Source organism: Amblyraja radiata, chromosome 5, assembly GCF_010909765.2.
Source record: "Amblyraja radiata isolate CabotCenter1 chromosome 5, sAmbRad1.1.pri, whole genome shotgun sequence".
Lineage (NCBI taxonomy): Eukaryota > Metazoa > Chordata > Chondrichthyes > Rajiformes > Rajidae > Amblyraja > Amblyraja radiata.
Genome location: NC_045960.1, coordinates 59,951,602 through 59,968,230, shown reverse-complemented (window position 1 = coordinate 59,968,230; position 16,629 = coordinate 59,951,602). Strand labels below are relative to the sequence as shown.

General features: G+C 38.2%; 1 protein-coding gene across 2 annotated transcripts in view; it reads right to left on the bottom strand.

Moving 5' to 3' along the window:
* Positions 1 to 16,629, bottom strand: part of supt3h (SPT3 homolog, SAGA and STAGA complex component) — a 380,516-nt gene that overhangs the window by 215,087 nt on the left and 148,800 nt on the right. The window lies entirely within an intron of this gene.

The window sequence follows — 16,629 nt, the reverse complement described above, 5'->3', positions numbered from 1 at the left end:
GGTCTATCAATGATTTGGTAAAACTTTCCAATTAAACTATTCTCCTGCTCACATTGTAATTTATTCATCTTACAAGTATTTCTCTTTTTGTTATTCTTCTTCCCGATGTCATACATATATTTATAGAACACAGGAGGTGGCGAGAGAGCAGTAGTGGAGACAGAGGGTGAGAGAGATGGGCAATATCACCACACGTGGAATCTGCTTCTCTCTTTGCATGATGCTACCATAGAGCAAACCGAAGATGGGAGATCAAGACTAAAAACACAGCTGGTCATTTGCTGAGATGAAGTATGAAGCAAAAGTGAAACCATGTTTGGGAAGTCCCACTCGGCCAGACAATGGATGACATATGTTCAAATGGTGTAGTGTGACTAAATGCGTCATTTGTGTCATTTAAAGTTGAAATTGAAGAAAGATAATACACCCGCAATACAAACACAGCCACTGGATATATTTATGCTGACATTGGATAGGATTGTTTCATTGCATGCATAGGAATATAAACCTATGTTGGTAGCTTCAAACATGTTGTCGAGTGAAAGATAAAGGTTCATATAAATGAATAACATATACAAATCCTATTGAAGAGAAGGAAACATGTGCCCTACCATGGGAAGGTATATTAATTGCTCTTGAATTTTCTAGAAAACACGTGCTCATAGGTCCTCTAATTACTGTCTTAAATAAACTGAAATGAATGAACCAGTAGAAAGCTCCATAACAAAATTAGCTCTGACCTGATTTGTGTATCCCTGCGAGCACTGGGTCTTCCAACTGCAAGCACAAACCCCGTTCCTGTTAGAATAAAGGGCAAGGATGCCAGTTGTAGAGAACTTTAGATGACAAGAGATGTTGAGGCCCTAGCCAAGAAAAAGGAGTATATCACTGGTTGCAGCACAGCCTAGTTCAGAAGCTTGAACACCCAGGAACGAAAGAGACTGCAGAGTGTGTTAGCCACTGCCCAGTCCCAATTGGGTACCAACCTTTCCACAACAAAGCGCACTGTCTTTAAAAGGCAACCAATGTCAAAGACTCCAGACCACCCTGGTCATGTTCTCAGTTAGCTCCTACCATCAGGAAGGTGGTACAGGAATATGAAAAGCATGAACTCCAGGTTCAAGAACAGCTTCTTCCTAGAAGCCATCAGGCTGTTGAACATGACAACTCAGCAACTATTACCTGTAATGGATAGCATCCTGGATTGCACTATGGACTTTTTTTCTGCACTATTTATGGTTACCTACTATTATGGTTATTAATTTAATGTAGTTTTGAAATAATTACATTTTCTGTGTTATTGCATTTAGCAACAACAAGAAAGAATTTCATTGTTCCGTTGTCAGTACATATAACAATTAAATATTCTTGACTCTTACGGCATATGTAGGGATAGGCAAAATATGAAGGGAGGCACTACAGAAGCTGGTTTAAACGAGAGACAGACAATACAGACATAAAAGGCTGGAGTAACTCAGCGGGGTCAGGCCGTATCTCTGGTAAAAAGGAATAGCTAACGTTTCGGGTCGAGATCCGCTCAGGCAGCTGGGATCAAGTAAATCCTTGATACGGAGTGTTTGAGTATACTCAAGAGGGTATGCTCAGTGGGGCATGTAGGAGTATACTTAAGAGAGAAATCATGAGAGCAAAAAGGTGATACAAGGTATCTTTTTTAGGTCAGCTATAGGAGAATCTAGAAATTATACGTATATTAAAGGCAAATGAGTAACTAGGGAGAGAAAAGTGCTCCTTAAAACATCACTAAAGGTGTCTAAATGTGGAGTCACAGTTGATGGTCGAAGGGTTAATTTAATATTTTTCATCTTTATTTACCATGGAGAAAGACATCGATGTGAGGAAACTCAGGGAAAATAATAGTGATGTCTTGGAGAGGCCACATACAAAAGAAGTGCCGGAAGTCTTACAATGCATAAAGATAGATAAATCTCTGATCCCTGATCACGTGTATTCTTGGGTATTGAAAGATGCAAGGGAAGAAATTGCAGGGCATCTGGCTGAGATATTTGTTTCATCGACAGCCAGAGGTGAAGTGTTGGAAGACTAATGAGGGTGGCTAATGTGCGCGTTATAATAACCTTCCCACCACTGAGGCTCACCTTCCTGTGGTCCCCAGGGTCTAACTTTCTCAAATAGAGGCACATATTAGAATTTTCTCCAATAAGCGTTATTGGGGAAAATTCTGAGAGAGAGGATCTATATGCATTTGGCCAAGTAAGGCCTGGATAGGGATAGTCAACATGGCTTTATGCGTGGAAAATCGTGACAAATGAATTTGATTTTATTGAAATGGTAACCAAGAACATTGCAGGGGTAATGTGGTAAAATGTTGTACATGCTATTTAGCACGGCCTATGACAAGATAGTGGAGTGATCTGGAATCACATGGGATCCAGATCGAGCTAGCTAATTGGATACAACATTGTTTAGTTTAGTTTAGTGATACAGAGCGGAAACAGGCCCTTCGGACCACAAAGTCCATGCCAACCAGCGATCCCAGCACATTAACATTACCCTACACACACTATGGACAATTTTACATTTACCAAGCCAATTAGCCTACCAACCTGTATGTCTTTGGAGTGCGGGAGGAAACCGAACATCTCGGAGAAACCCCACGCAGGTCACGGGGAGAACGTACAAACTCAGTACAGACAAGCACCCATAGTCGGGATCGAACCCAGGTCTCTGGCGCTGCAAGGCAGTAACTCTACCACAAGTCACCATGTCACGTTAAATGGCATTATTTTATCTGCCTCCACCACTGCCCTCCAGGCACTCACCACTCTGTGTGGACACCTGGCCCCGCATATCTCCTTGATAGTTTACCCTTCTCGCCTTATAGCTAGCCCTCGTCTTTGACATTTCCACCCACGGAAACCATTGTTACTGTCGACTCTTTTTTGTGCCTCCCATGATTTTATATACTTCTACCATTTTCCTCTCAACCTCCGATGTTTCAGAAGAGCTACTGTCCGCATCATCCAGGACCTTTTAATCATTTATATTGGGGCTCATTCCAACAGTTGCAGAAGGCCTCCGACAGAGGTCCGAGTGGGAGTGGATTAAGAATTAAAGTGTAGGAAGGAACTGCAGATGCTGGTTCAAACCGAAGATAGACACAAAAAGCTGGAGCAACTCTGCAGGACAGGCAGCATCCCTGGAGAGAAGGAACGGGCGACGCCTTGGGTCGAGACCTTGTCTTAAAGGTAGGAAACAGGTTGCATTAGCAGAGGGTTTTTTTCACTGGTGATCTGTTACAAGTGGTGTTCCACAGTAATCAGTGCTGAGTTTGTGGATAACACTAAAATTGATAGAGGAAAATGGACAGTGAAGGTGGTTATAACAGGATTTTGATTAATGTGTTTTGTAAGACAAACCAGGATAGGGCTTACACAGTAAATAGACTATTAGAGAGTCAAAGTCGTACAGCACAGAAACAGACCCTTCAGCTAAACTTGTCCATGCCGACCAAGATACCCCATCTAAGCTAGTCCCATTTAGTCGTGTTTGGCGCATATCCACCTTTTCTATCCATGTACCTGTTCAAGTGTCTTTTAAATATATAGTGAAATAATTTCCCCTCAGGTTTCTATTAAATCTTTCTCCTCTCACCTTAAACCTGTCCTCTGGTTCTTAATTTCCTACCCTGGATAAAAGACTTTGTGCATTCACCTTATAACCCTCAGATATTATACATCTCTACAAGATCACCCCTCAGCATCCTGCACTCCAAGGAATAAAGTCCTAGACTGCCCAACTTCCTGCTGTAGCTCAGGCCCTCGAGTCCTGGCAACATCCTTATAAATCTTATCCGCACCCTTTCCAGCTTAATGACATCCTTGCGAGATCAGGGTAACCAAAACTCAACACAATGCTTCATATGCAGTCTCACCAACATCTTGTATAATTGTAACATAACGTCCCAACTCTACACTTTATACCCTGATTAAATGGTAGGGCCCAGGGAGTGTTGTGGAGCAAAGGGACCTTGGGTGCAGCTACATAGTTCCATGAAAATGACAGCACGGGTAGACAGGGCTGTGAAAAAGGTGTTTAGCATGCTTGCCAGTGCTTACCAGTCAGGGTATTGTGTATAAGAGTTGTGCTGTTATATTACAGCAATAGAAGATGCTGGCAAGGCCACATTTGAGTACAAATTCTGGTCAACCTGGCATTGGAAGGATGTAATTAAACTGGAAAGGATGCAAAAAAAGATTTACAAAGATGTTACTGAATCTGAAGGGTTTAAGTTATAAGGAAAGGCTACATAAAGGGCTGTTTCCCCCAGAGTGCAGGAGTCTAAAAGGTAAGCTTAGAGGTTTATAAATTCATGTAGGCCATTGATATGGCAAATAGCTGCAGTCTTGTCCCCAGGTAGAGGAGTCTAAACCTAGCGGGCATAGGTTTAAGGTGAAAGGGGAATGATTTATAAGGACTCGAAGGAGAACATTTTTACACCGAGGGTGGTATGTGTATAGAGTGCGCTGCCAGAGGAAATAGTAGAGGTGATTATCATGACAACATTTAAAATATACTTTAATACGAAAGGTTTGCATTAATTGAGGCAACAACTGGCAAATATGACTGGTTCAGTTGGACAACTTGGTCAGCAGGGATGAGTTGAGTTGAAGGGCCAGTTTCCATGACTCTGACTAAATCAGACTGATTTACTTGCTGTTAAAACTCTGACATTCAGAAAGAAAACTATTACAAATTAAAATCTAAAATCTTAAATATTATAAAATATATTTGTTAATCGAATGATTTCAAATATATATGTAAATTACTTGTAACAGACTTCCCTCCCTGGCAGCCATTCATCCTCATTGAAAAAAGAGATGCTGAACTTGCATCAGTTTGGGTAGATTACCCAAAGCAGTTGCTTGGAAACTGCCGGAAATTGGCATTCCACCACTACGTTCCATGACAAGTCCAAAATTAGAGTGTAGCAGGACTAACAGAGGTGAAGACCTGACAAAATATCCATGGTTTCCACACTACGCAAGAACCTCAGACTTTTTGATTGTTCCATGTGGAATGCTGGCAATTCTGTGAGGATTACTGAGGTTCCTTGCAAACCGATCAGCATTAATCACATTTGATAAAGCCACTCATATTATAAACTGGACTACTGTTCTAATGAGAACGGGAATCTACTTTTTTTCCATCATTTAATTTAATATTTCTAAAAGAAAGCAAGCTTGAAATGGTTTCTCAAGCTGTACCATATCAAATGACTTTGATTCAAAGCACAAACTGAAGAACTAAACACTGCCAGATGCTCTACTTTAATTATTACCATCAAACCAGTAATGCTCCAGCAAAAAGTTGTCAACATCATACCTACCTACAAGAAGCAATCATGTTCTGAACCCTGTAACTACTGTGTAGAATTCCTTTTGATATTGTTCCAAAGTTCAAGAAAGTCTCAGTAAACAAGTGGATTGTCATGACAAGAATCACTAAAATTCATTTTTATGGCACTGTCTTTTCACACGACACTCCCATAACTTTTTAAAGATTATGATAAATACTACACTTTAGTAGTAGGAGTACAACTACCACGAAAAATTAAATAATGCTGAAACCTTTTATTTAATTTAAATATTCCATAAAGAAAATGTGAACTTAGGTACACTTACTCTCCAACAGACAAATAACCTATTGCACTTGAAGCAACAGTAGAATAACCAAAATAAATTAACTACTAGTTGTGGGAATTGCAAACCTCCTTTCTTCCCAATATCTGTGCCAATCAACAAAGTTCAGTGAAGATCTCACTTTCAAAAGAGTCTACTTCTTACAGTTAGAATGTAACATAGAAACACCAAGACAAAGTTAGGTCTTTACTTTAGTTCTATAACTTGGGTGTCTATAGACTATGGTGAAGATTAGCAACAGATTACAGAGGAAGGAACTCAACTGTCCGTTTAATGACTGGATCATTTCACCTTTTTAGACAACCATTTTAGACCCTTTCAGACTGAAGAAGGGTCTCGACCCAAAACGTTGCCCATTCCTTTTATCGAGAGATGCTGCCTGTCTTGCTGAATTACTTCAGCATTTTATGTCTATTTTGTGGTTGTGATGGGAAAGCAGAAAAGCACTGATTAGGACAGGCATTAGAAATTTGCATTTTAATTGTATATAATAAAGTACAGGTTAAAATATACTGTACAGCGGACAAAATTCAATTTAAACTTCTATTTAGAAAGAACAGGGGCAAAGTGTATACATTCAGAACAGTCTAATATTCATCTTGTTTTCCAAATTAAGCATACTGGTGGAAAAATGTCCTGTCTAAAATCATCTGACCATCAGAGGGAGATGGAAACTCGCCAGCAAAGGGTTAGTCCTGCACAGCAATAACCACAATCTCTTATCCATCTCTGTCTCAAAAATAAAACATAATAAACCATTGCCACGGTCCCATTTTCAACTCTTCTAATTGCAGCTGGTCACCACCACTGATTCATAAAAATGTGAAACATAATGAGGAAGTGAGGGGGGAAAAACTGAGCATAAACCAGACAATTTGGGTAAGTCAAACATGACAACACAGAAACAGGGATTTTTTTGTCAATTACAGAACTGTCTGAAGCTTCTTCCTCTCCATTTGCTAAGTCATTTGTCTGTACTTTGGTCAAAAATGGTCCATTACCTTATTTACCCAAAGTTATTCTCACGCACATCCAGCTACTTCCTTTTTGAGAAAACTGATTCCCAGAATCAAGAGAATCAACTTATTTATTTTATGCTAATAACACAATAAATACAGACATAATAATTTCCTGGTTCTTCTCAAAATCTCTATCAAACTTTAAAGCTTAACCCCTACGAGTTTCTTTCCACGAGCATCAAGAACTGGAATTTTTTTAACAAATTAAATTAACTGCGTTATTTTTTATTGGGTTAGGTGGCAAGAATTTAAACAATGTAGGAATTTATAGAATTGTACAATTATTGCAACAAAGGCATTGGTTACAAACTCTACTTACAGTATATTTCACAACAGCATTTCAATCAAACTTTTAAAATGTTAAGTTATTACCAAAATGTATTTCTATTATTTTAACACTAGAAATAGTTAGTACCTGAAAGAAAATTTATCATCTCTGCCACTAAAGATTCAAAGCATTAATTTTGCATCCTGTAATTCAGAAATAGATGATACAGATATGTATATACATATGTCTCGATACAGATATAAACACAGCCCCTTATCTTTGTGGATGCGAGTTCATTCCCATGGTGCAGAGCAGGCTGAAATCCAACCCCATGATGGTCCCCTTGTTTGACCCCTTTCAATCCTTGTTTTCAACCCTGCAGTCACATGTTTCCATTGTACTGGAGGTCCCCACCACACGCAATTCACACAAGGAACAAGTTGCAATCAGTTCTCAGGTAGCAGAACCTCAGGCCACACTGCAGCTCTGATGACCTTTAACAATAAATAATCATCAAAGCATTTTGAATTGTTTTTTGAATATCTCTGATAACAATACAAACAGTTTAGAGTCTCAAATTATTTTAAATAATGCAAATAAATAGCACATTTAGTTAAACCAATTTAACACTTTTAAATAATGAAACGCATCATCTATAATGGGTATTACCTACAAAGGCAAGGTTGGACAAACTTGGATTACTCTCTGGAATGGAGGCTGAGTGGAGACCTGATAAATGTATATAAAATTATGAAAGGTATAGTTAGGGTAGACAGTCTAAACCATTTCTCCCCAGGGTGAACTGTCAAGTTTATTTTAAAGACGGAATGATAGGTGCCTGGATCGTGCTGCCAGGGATGGTAGTAGAGGCATATACAATAGTGGGATTTAAGAGGCTTTTAGATAGGTACATGAGTTTATTATTGTCGTGTATATAAAGTATACAAGAATATAATCAAGTCAGACACAAGTACAAAAAGTAGAACAAAAAGGAAAATGCTAGAGTGCAGAATGCAGGGATATGGATCATGTTCAAGCAGAGATTACTTTAACGGCATGTTTGGCACAGACATTGTGGGCAAAAGGGCCTTTTTGTATGATGAACTGTTCTATGTTCTGTTAATCTAAAGTGAAATAAAGAAAAACAAATGAATGCAACTTGGTATTTAAAACTAACAGCCCATTGCATGTTGTGAGGCTGAGGCACCATATGAGAAATGCATTTGATCCTTCAGTTCAATAGGATATGAACTCACTGGTAATAAAATGGCAGATCTGAGTTGTAACTGTGTTTCTGACTTGCTGGTTGCAGTTCATCAGGGGAGGGGTAATCTGGGCTGGGTAAAGCAGTTCCCTGCTGAACTGCTGCATATATCAGAGCTCAATTTAGCCCAATAGTTTAAAAAGGGTGCAGCGCAGAGAGCATCATGCTCTGCAGAATACATTATTGGAAAGAGGGCTGATATTCTCAATGTAGCATCATAAACACTGGTGCATGCACAAACATCCTGCACTTCATGAACAAGGAAACCATTTATCAACTATTATTCAGAGAATAAGATTAGTTTTGTGTCCTGTAAAATCAACAAACTTTACTCAAACTATAAACACCACATTTTCTCTCTGGATCTGTGTCTGAGGGCAGATCAACTATGAAGAATCTAATTAGAAATAAATATTGCACATGCTGGAAATACTGTATGAAATAAAAAGAAAATGCTGGAAGTGGCAGCGGAGGAGAAAAATAGTTAATCTTTCAGGTAATCCTTCATCAAACAAGTGTTTACTTTGTTTCTCCTTCAACAACTGCGGCCTGATCTGCTGGCCATTTCCAGCACCATTTTTGTGACTTCAAGAAACAAAATTCTCTCAGGATTATTTAGTTTACAAGATCAACTTTGGCTATTTGAATTTAGTTGCAAATGAGTACACAGGCTCTTGACACTAACCTGTATTAAATCAGCAGTTTCAGTAAAAAGATGGCATAATAACTGGTGCATTCAATAGGAGGAAATTCCTCATGCCCATTGTTGCATTCAAAATATTATAATATTCCACTTCCTTACATTGAAAACACTCGATTTGGAAAGAGAATTAAGAACCTATAGTAATTGGTGCAAATGTTTTTTATATTACATCGAAGATCAAAAAATCTACTATCTTCCTTCCCACTGACATTAAGCAAATAAGTATATAGTTTAAGATTTGTTCTCTATTTTTATAAACCGGAATCCCACAAGTTTTCCATTGAATCCCTGGCACTATTCCCTCTGTTACCACATCCCAAACTTCCTTTACAATGAGCAGATGCAGTCCTTCTGGACAAGGAGGATTATTCTCTTATGTTTGATTAGAATTGGTTAAGAAGCAATTCAACCCCCTGATTTGGTTCTCTGCAAGTGCCATCCTGTCTATCTGTTTTACCCAGCTTTTCCCAAATAACACCAATTTTCTCTCGCAAGTTTCTATCTAATTAACCTTCGAACACGAGGAATAAATCCACTGCAATTGCTGTACAAGAATTCTTCCACGTGATTAACTCTTGCAACATCCAACATCCCATTCAATAAATACAAAACATTGGAAATGCATGCCAAAGACAGGTCATGACCAACATGGCTAGATTTCAAGATTAGCAGGGATGTGAAATAAAAAGCTATTTTCAGTTACACAACAGGTTATCAAACTTAAATATAGCAAGAAATACTTTTCATTCAAGGAAAAAAGAAAATCACCACCCAAATACTTTTCCATTGACTTCTCCAATTTCAGGTAGTCCTTGCTTTCTCCTTCCTTCCTCCCCTCCCCTTCCCAGCTCTCCCACACCCTACTGCCTCCGCCACTTCATTTCCGCGCACCCCCCCCCCCCCCCCACCCCCCCGACATTAGTCTGAAGAAGGGTCTTGACCTGAAAAGTCACCTATTCCTCTCCATAGACGCTGCCTCACCCACTGAGTTTCTCCGGCATTTTTCGTCGACCTCTCTTTTTTAAAAATCTTTTCTGAGAAAAGAATTATTTAATATTTGTTCCATTTTGCCATCATTACCTTTGAATTTATTATAGGCATTGCTTGGTGCTACTTTCCATAATCTGACTTTTCATTGTTTTTTTTATCTCTTGAAAATTGCATTTCAATTTCTTTCAAGCCTTATTAAATGTTTTTGTTTTCTTTTTACATCCTCCCCCTAAACTTTACGGATCATTTTTTCTGACTTGGAATTTTACCTTTATTTCTTTGCTCATCTATGACTAGTTTGTATTATTTTGGTTGATATATTTCTCCTGGACTCTACTGATACCATACTAACTACATCTTGCACTTCTGTCTACCGAAAAGACAATTTTCCAATTTCTTTATCGTAATGAATCCTTAAATTTTATCCTAAACTTATTTTCTGCTTGGTACTTCCCTAGAAATTACCTTGCTTCTGTTTAACTTTTCTACTCTGGCTCATTCCTCCTTGTCAGATCTAGTCCAAATGTGCATCTTGATGGTCCCCAAGCTGGAAAGATTAGGAGCTTGCGAAGTTTAAAGTGTGAAGAGTGCGAAGAGTGCAAAGTTTAAAGAAATTTAGGGGCAGGGAGAACAAACTACATGGAATTCAACACGCTTAATTAATTGTAAAAGTAATTTTTCATCAGAATTAAAGGACGCTGCATGTTTTGATAATTTTATTATTTCACAATTATTTTGTGTTTGAGACATGGCATCAGACATTCCATTGAAGCCAAACTTCACACGAAACAAAACAAGAAAATGAATTTCTGCTTTTCTCACGACTAGGTCTACAAATTTTGTAAAAGTGTCCAACATGCGAGACCACAACTCCGGAACAGCACTAGCTGCCTTGTCACGAAGAGGCAAGCCAAAACAACCTTGTGACCAGCAGAGACATGAACTCAGAGGAGAGGTGCTAAGGACACAAAAAATCTCTTTCATTTTGAACGCTGTGTTTGCTTCCCGTGCCTATAACTATTGAAGCTTATGAAAACCACATCCTAAGCCACAGATCTCAGGCACCTGGGATACTCACAGCAAAAGATGAAACTAAATTACTTTTATCTTATACATGCCATGAGGGGATCCTGAATATTTGTTAAGCATTCACTATCAATATACTACATTCTCTTCAGTATTACTGAAGTAATCTATTGGAAACATTTTATTTGTAAAAATTTATCATGGCTCACCATAATCAAATCCAGCAAGATTAATAATTGTTATTAAAGAATTATGCATAAATGCAGATCAAGTGAAGACTGTTCACAAACTGTTGTAACAAACTGAATACTGTTTAGCGAATAAGCAACAACACAATAAATTTTGCAAAAACATATGGCATAAATTTATTTTTTTAAACTGTTACATGTTTGCAACATTATGGATTTTACTAAAAGAGGAACAAATGTTCACCTTGATGTCAATGTATAAATTATTGTTACAAATACAAACCTTTGCAAAATGGAAATATCTTGCTGGGATGGGTTATCGTTAATTTAGCCAAAGAAGTTAAAAAAGACACAAGTATAATTCAAAACCTTGTATATCCTGAAAAAGAGGGGTTTTCTTTTTGTTCCACCGAATGACAATTGCCCTATCCCAACTGACTCTAAATGTGCTCATTAAAATATTGTTCAAGTAGAAGAGATTAACAAGCAATCTGATGCAGTTCAAGGATGGATTTTGTTTATTCCATAGGGGTGGTGGGAGGTAGTAAGGAATGTAAACTTATGACAATTTGAGAAGATATCTGGAAATGATGGTGATATTGGTAAAAATGACAGTGAAGCAGTCAATATTTTATAGAAGTGGGATTCACCAACATTCTATAGGGAAGAAAACCTGCCATACCTGTGCCAGTCTATACGTGTTCCAGTCTAAACCTTGTTTGTGTGATCGACATTTGACTGCTACTTGGCTGTGTTAAGCCAAAACAGTAAAATAATTAAACCAGGCAGATCATTTCATTACATCAAGGTTGATCTGAACTTCAACTCCATGAAGCCACGCTTACAGAAAGATACCACACTTGGAACCGACAATTTCAATTGGCCATATATCCACCACCTTTGGAAGTTGGCCCAATTGAAATTTGCAGGAATATGCCCTGGATGCAAGAAAAATACTACACAATTTCACTTCTTAACAACACAGCTCAAATTTGAAGATGTGGTTTTCTTGTTCTGATATGACCACAAGAAATAAAAGTGCCCAGAAACAATCCTTTAAATGATTTTATCATTTTCAACCTTTAAAGTAGTTGCATGAAAATAATTGAATATCAATGTACAGCATGAATCTATAAAGTGGAAAATATATATTTCATTTAACTGCTTGGGAGGGATAAATTATATCAACATAGGCTTAAGAGCATCAATAAGTGCCAATTCCAAGCTTACTTTCTTTGATGCAAAACCCACACAAACCAAAATTTTGCAACCTGAATTTATTCAGGTATTCAATAAAACATATAATCCAAATAACTCAAAATACAATAAACAAATTAAGTTGTGATTTATAACACTGGCATAGCAATAATCTGCCAAGTGAAACAACCACCAGCTATTGTACAGCCCTTTGCAGTCGTATTAATTAGCTGCAAATCAACCGAAACAATGCTAATTGCAATGATAATTTAGAATAATTAGTTGTTTCTGCATATCACGTTACTTATGGTGTAGAAAACTCAGGCCAGAAAAATGGATTCTTGACATGACAGTGTTTTTGGTTTGCTCTTCCATAACTTTCTACATCAAATAAAATATCTTAAATGTTGTGGTATTAACATTCTAAATAAAGCTAGTTATTTTATTTCTGACATTATTAAATTTTCAGAGGCATCTTTGACAAAGTCACTTTGAAAAGTAAAAGCCAAATAGAGACAATGGTCAAAACATTGTAGATGGAAATTTCATTTGGATAGATCCATTTTAAAGAGTTCCTATATAGTTACTAATAATAACAGGGGAAGGTTGCATTCTATTATTAATAATAATAATAATGGATGGGATTTATATAGCGCCTTTCTAATACTCAAGGCGCTTTACATCGCATTATTCATTCACTCCTCAGTCACACTCGGGGGTGGTAAGCTACTTCTGTAGCCACAGCTGCCCTGGGGCAGACTGACGGAAGCGTGGCTGCGAATCTGCGCCTACGGCCCCTCCGACCACCACCAGTCACTCACACACATTCACACACATTCACACACAGGCAAAGGTGGGTGAAGTGTCTTGCCCAAGGACACAACGACAGTATGCACTCCAAGCGGGATTCGAACCGGCTACCTTCCGGTTGCCAGCCGAACACTTAGCCCATTGTGCCATCCGTCGTCCCATTATTAGCTCTGAACATTGATAATCTAGCATTATAGACTGCGACTCTCTCTCTCTCTCTCTGATGTAATCTCTGATGTAATGCAATGTGCTTTATGGAAGACTGCTTATAAGTCCCTTGATTAAACATATTAAGACAATCACCAGATCAGTAGCAAAAAGTTGGTTAAGTCATTATAGATTAAGATATTTGAAACTTACCTCTATTAATCCATTAATGTATTCAATACTCAATAATAATGAACTGGCCAACATCCAAAATAAACACAGAAAAATGTCAGAATTCACATTTTAAATATTGAAGAAACCCATTTAAATAGAAAAAATTTGAAATATATTTGAGTTTCTCACTGCATAATTTTAAGAAGGAGTTATACTCAAGATGTTTTCCCTTTGTGCAAATGCTGACTGACCTGTGTGTATTTTCAGAACTATAAATATTTTCATGTCAGTAAGTACACCACTGCACAGCTGTTTGAAATTAAGCTTTCAAGAATGATGTTTAGTTCTATCCAATTTCTAAAACCGCAAATTGTAAAAAGTGTATATTGCAAACACAAATAGCAAATGCATGCTTCAGCAGTTTTAAGAGGATATGGAAATTGGGAACAAAAATGCTGCACCAAATATTTAAGTGAATTAAGATTGAATCAGGTGATACCAAAACAGATCATTTGGAGCTAGATTCTGCATTTTTCTATTATTCACAAAGCAGACATAGCATCTGGGGAAATCAGCATCATAGTGACTCTGAAAACCACAACTGGCTTCTTCTATTTCGACTTCTTTAGAAGCTCTTACACAAAATGCTCCCAACCAATCTTCACATCAGGAATCAGATTTATAAGATCTACGTACGACACACTTTTACCAACTTATTATAAAACAATGGCAGCCAGTCTTGCAAATCAATCTTTTTTTAAATACATCAGCATCTTAAATGTAAATATTGTAACATTAGTTTATTCAATAGCATTCAGACTGAGACAACTTCTTCAGACACCAAGGAAACATTTTGTTTTGCTAACACTGCATATAAAATTGAAAATGCTGACATCACACTTGTTTAATTTTATTATATTCTTGTAAAATGCATCGCCTTAAGCAAATCTTATTTGATTGGTCAATGCATGTAATCCCAGCCACTCCATTGAACGCTAGAGCATGGGTTCGATTCTCCAAATAAAATGTTCCTATTTCTGTTGTAGTATATTAACGTGAAACCAAGTGCTTCTCAATAGTAGAAGGAAAAGGAAAGTTTAACCCTAATAGTTAAGTTGAATATTTCAAATTTCGACCGTGCATTTTATTTGCTATATGAAAGAAAAATGCACAATCTCAGTGCAACCACAAAACAATAATTGGCATGAAGCAACAAAATTGGCCAAAAGCGAAGGGATGATAGGACTGCAAATGGCCATTGGGTCATAAGATAAGCACCACTGCCACTGATTGAGCATAGGAACAGGGAAAAGTGGCTGAGAAAGAGTATTTTCTAAATATTCTGAAGCTTAACATTCAATTCAACTTCCCCACAAACAGTAATGATTTTGATCATATCCTACATGGTGTTTAAGGTGTTGAACATAAACAACGTGAATGCCCCCAAAGAAAGAAAAAATAAATATTACCATTGTTTCATACAGGGACAATATGCAATGGCCTACATAAAGAAACCTGGACTTTAAGTCCTATGGCCTCAGAAAGCGCATGATATATGAGGAATCCTTCATCCCAGTGTAAAACAGAATTTATTTTACTATATGTACTACAGTTAAGTTCAATGTAACTCAAAGTCCAAAAGAGAGGAAAGTTCCCACCGATCCAAGATAGTATCTTACTGATACTTACTAGTTTACCATTATCAGCGCACACTTCAAGCTTTTCAAGCCTTGGGTCTGCACACCCATCATTTTTTATCTTATTGAAGGGAGATTCGGCATGTCAAAAAGGATTCTTCTAAACCTCTATAGGTGCACGGTAGAGAGCATTCTGACTGGTTGCATCGTGGCCTGGTTCGGCAACTTGAACGTCCAGGAGCGGAAAAGGCTTCAAAAAGTTGAGACCATTGCCCAGTCCATCACCGGCTTTGACATCCCCACCATCGAAGGGATCTATCGTAGTCGCTGCCTCAAAAAGGCAGCCAAAATCATCAAAGACCCACATAATCCTGGCCACACACTCCTTTCACCATTGCCATTGGGAAGAAGGTACAGGAGCCTGAAAACTGTAACTTCCAGGTTCAGGAACAATTTCTTCCCTACAGCCATCAGGCTATTAAACACAACAACAAATAAGCTCTGAGCTCTGAACTGCAAAAGACTATATTATTACTGCATTATATTTGTTATTTATTGAACTTTTTTTCTCTTCCCCCATTATGTACTATGTTTACATATTCACATATTCTGTTGTGCTGCAGCAAGTAAGAATTTCATTGTCCCATCCGGGACATATGACAATAAAACACTCTTGACTCCTGAGCAGACTTAAGGGGCTGTCCCACTGCGGCGACCTAATTGGCGAGTTAAGGAGAGTTTGAAAAAGTGTCATGTAGAAGACCTCCTTCAACCTCCCTTCGACTATGTTGAAGACTATCTATGACTACCTTCGACTACCCTTGATTACCTTCAACTACCCTCGATTACCTATGAATAACATGCCAACCTACGACCTACTTCGACTAAACCTACGAGTAAAAAATATTTCCATGGCGACCTTTTTTTACTCGCGGGCATTTTTCAGCATGTTGAAAAATACGCCACGACCTAGCTGAGGCCTCGAGTACGCGGGGACCACTCTCGAGCATGAAGGAGAGTTACAAAGACCTCCTAGGACCTCGTGTCGACCGTGCTGCGAGTATGAATCGAGGGCTAACTCTTCTAAACTTGCCAATTAGGTCGCTGCAATAGGACAGGCCCTTTAAGGGCCTGTCCCACTGGGGCAACCTAATTGGCGAGTTTAGAAGAGTTTAGAAGAGTTTGAAAAAATGTCATGTTGAAGGCCTCCTTCGACTATGTAGAAGACCTCCTTCGACTATGTTGAAGACTAGCTTCGACTAGCTACGGGAAAATTGGACACCGAATAGTGGAGAGTGAAGACGACCTCCTTCGATCTCCTTCGACCATGTTGAAGACTATCTACGACTACCTTCGATTACATTCGACTACCCTCGATTACCTACAAATAACATGCCGACCTTAGGTCGCCGCAGTGGGACAGGCCCTTAAGAGGCCATATGCCTTTTCTTTTATATCCTGTGTATGTTTAAAGCTCTTGATGTATAAGTGTGAAATTGAGTTCAGTATTAGGCAAACCAAAAGT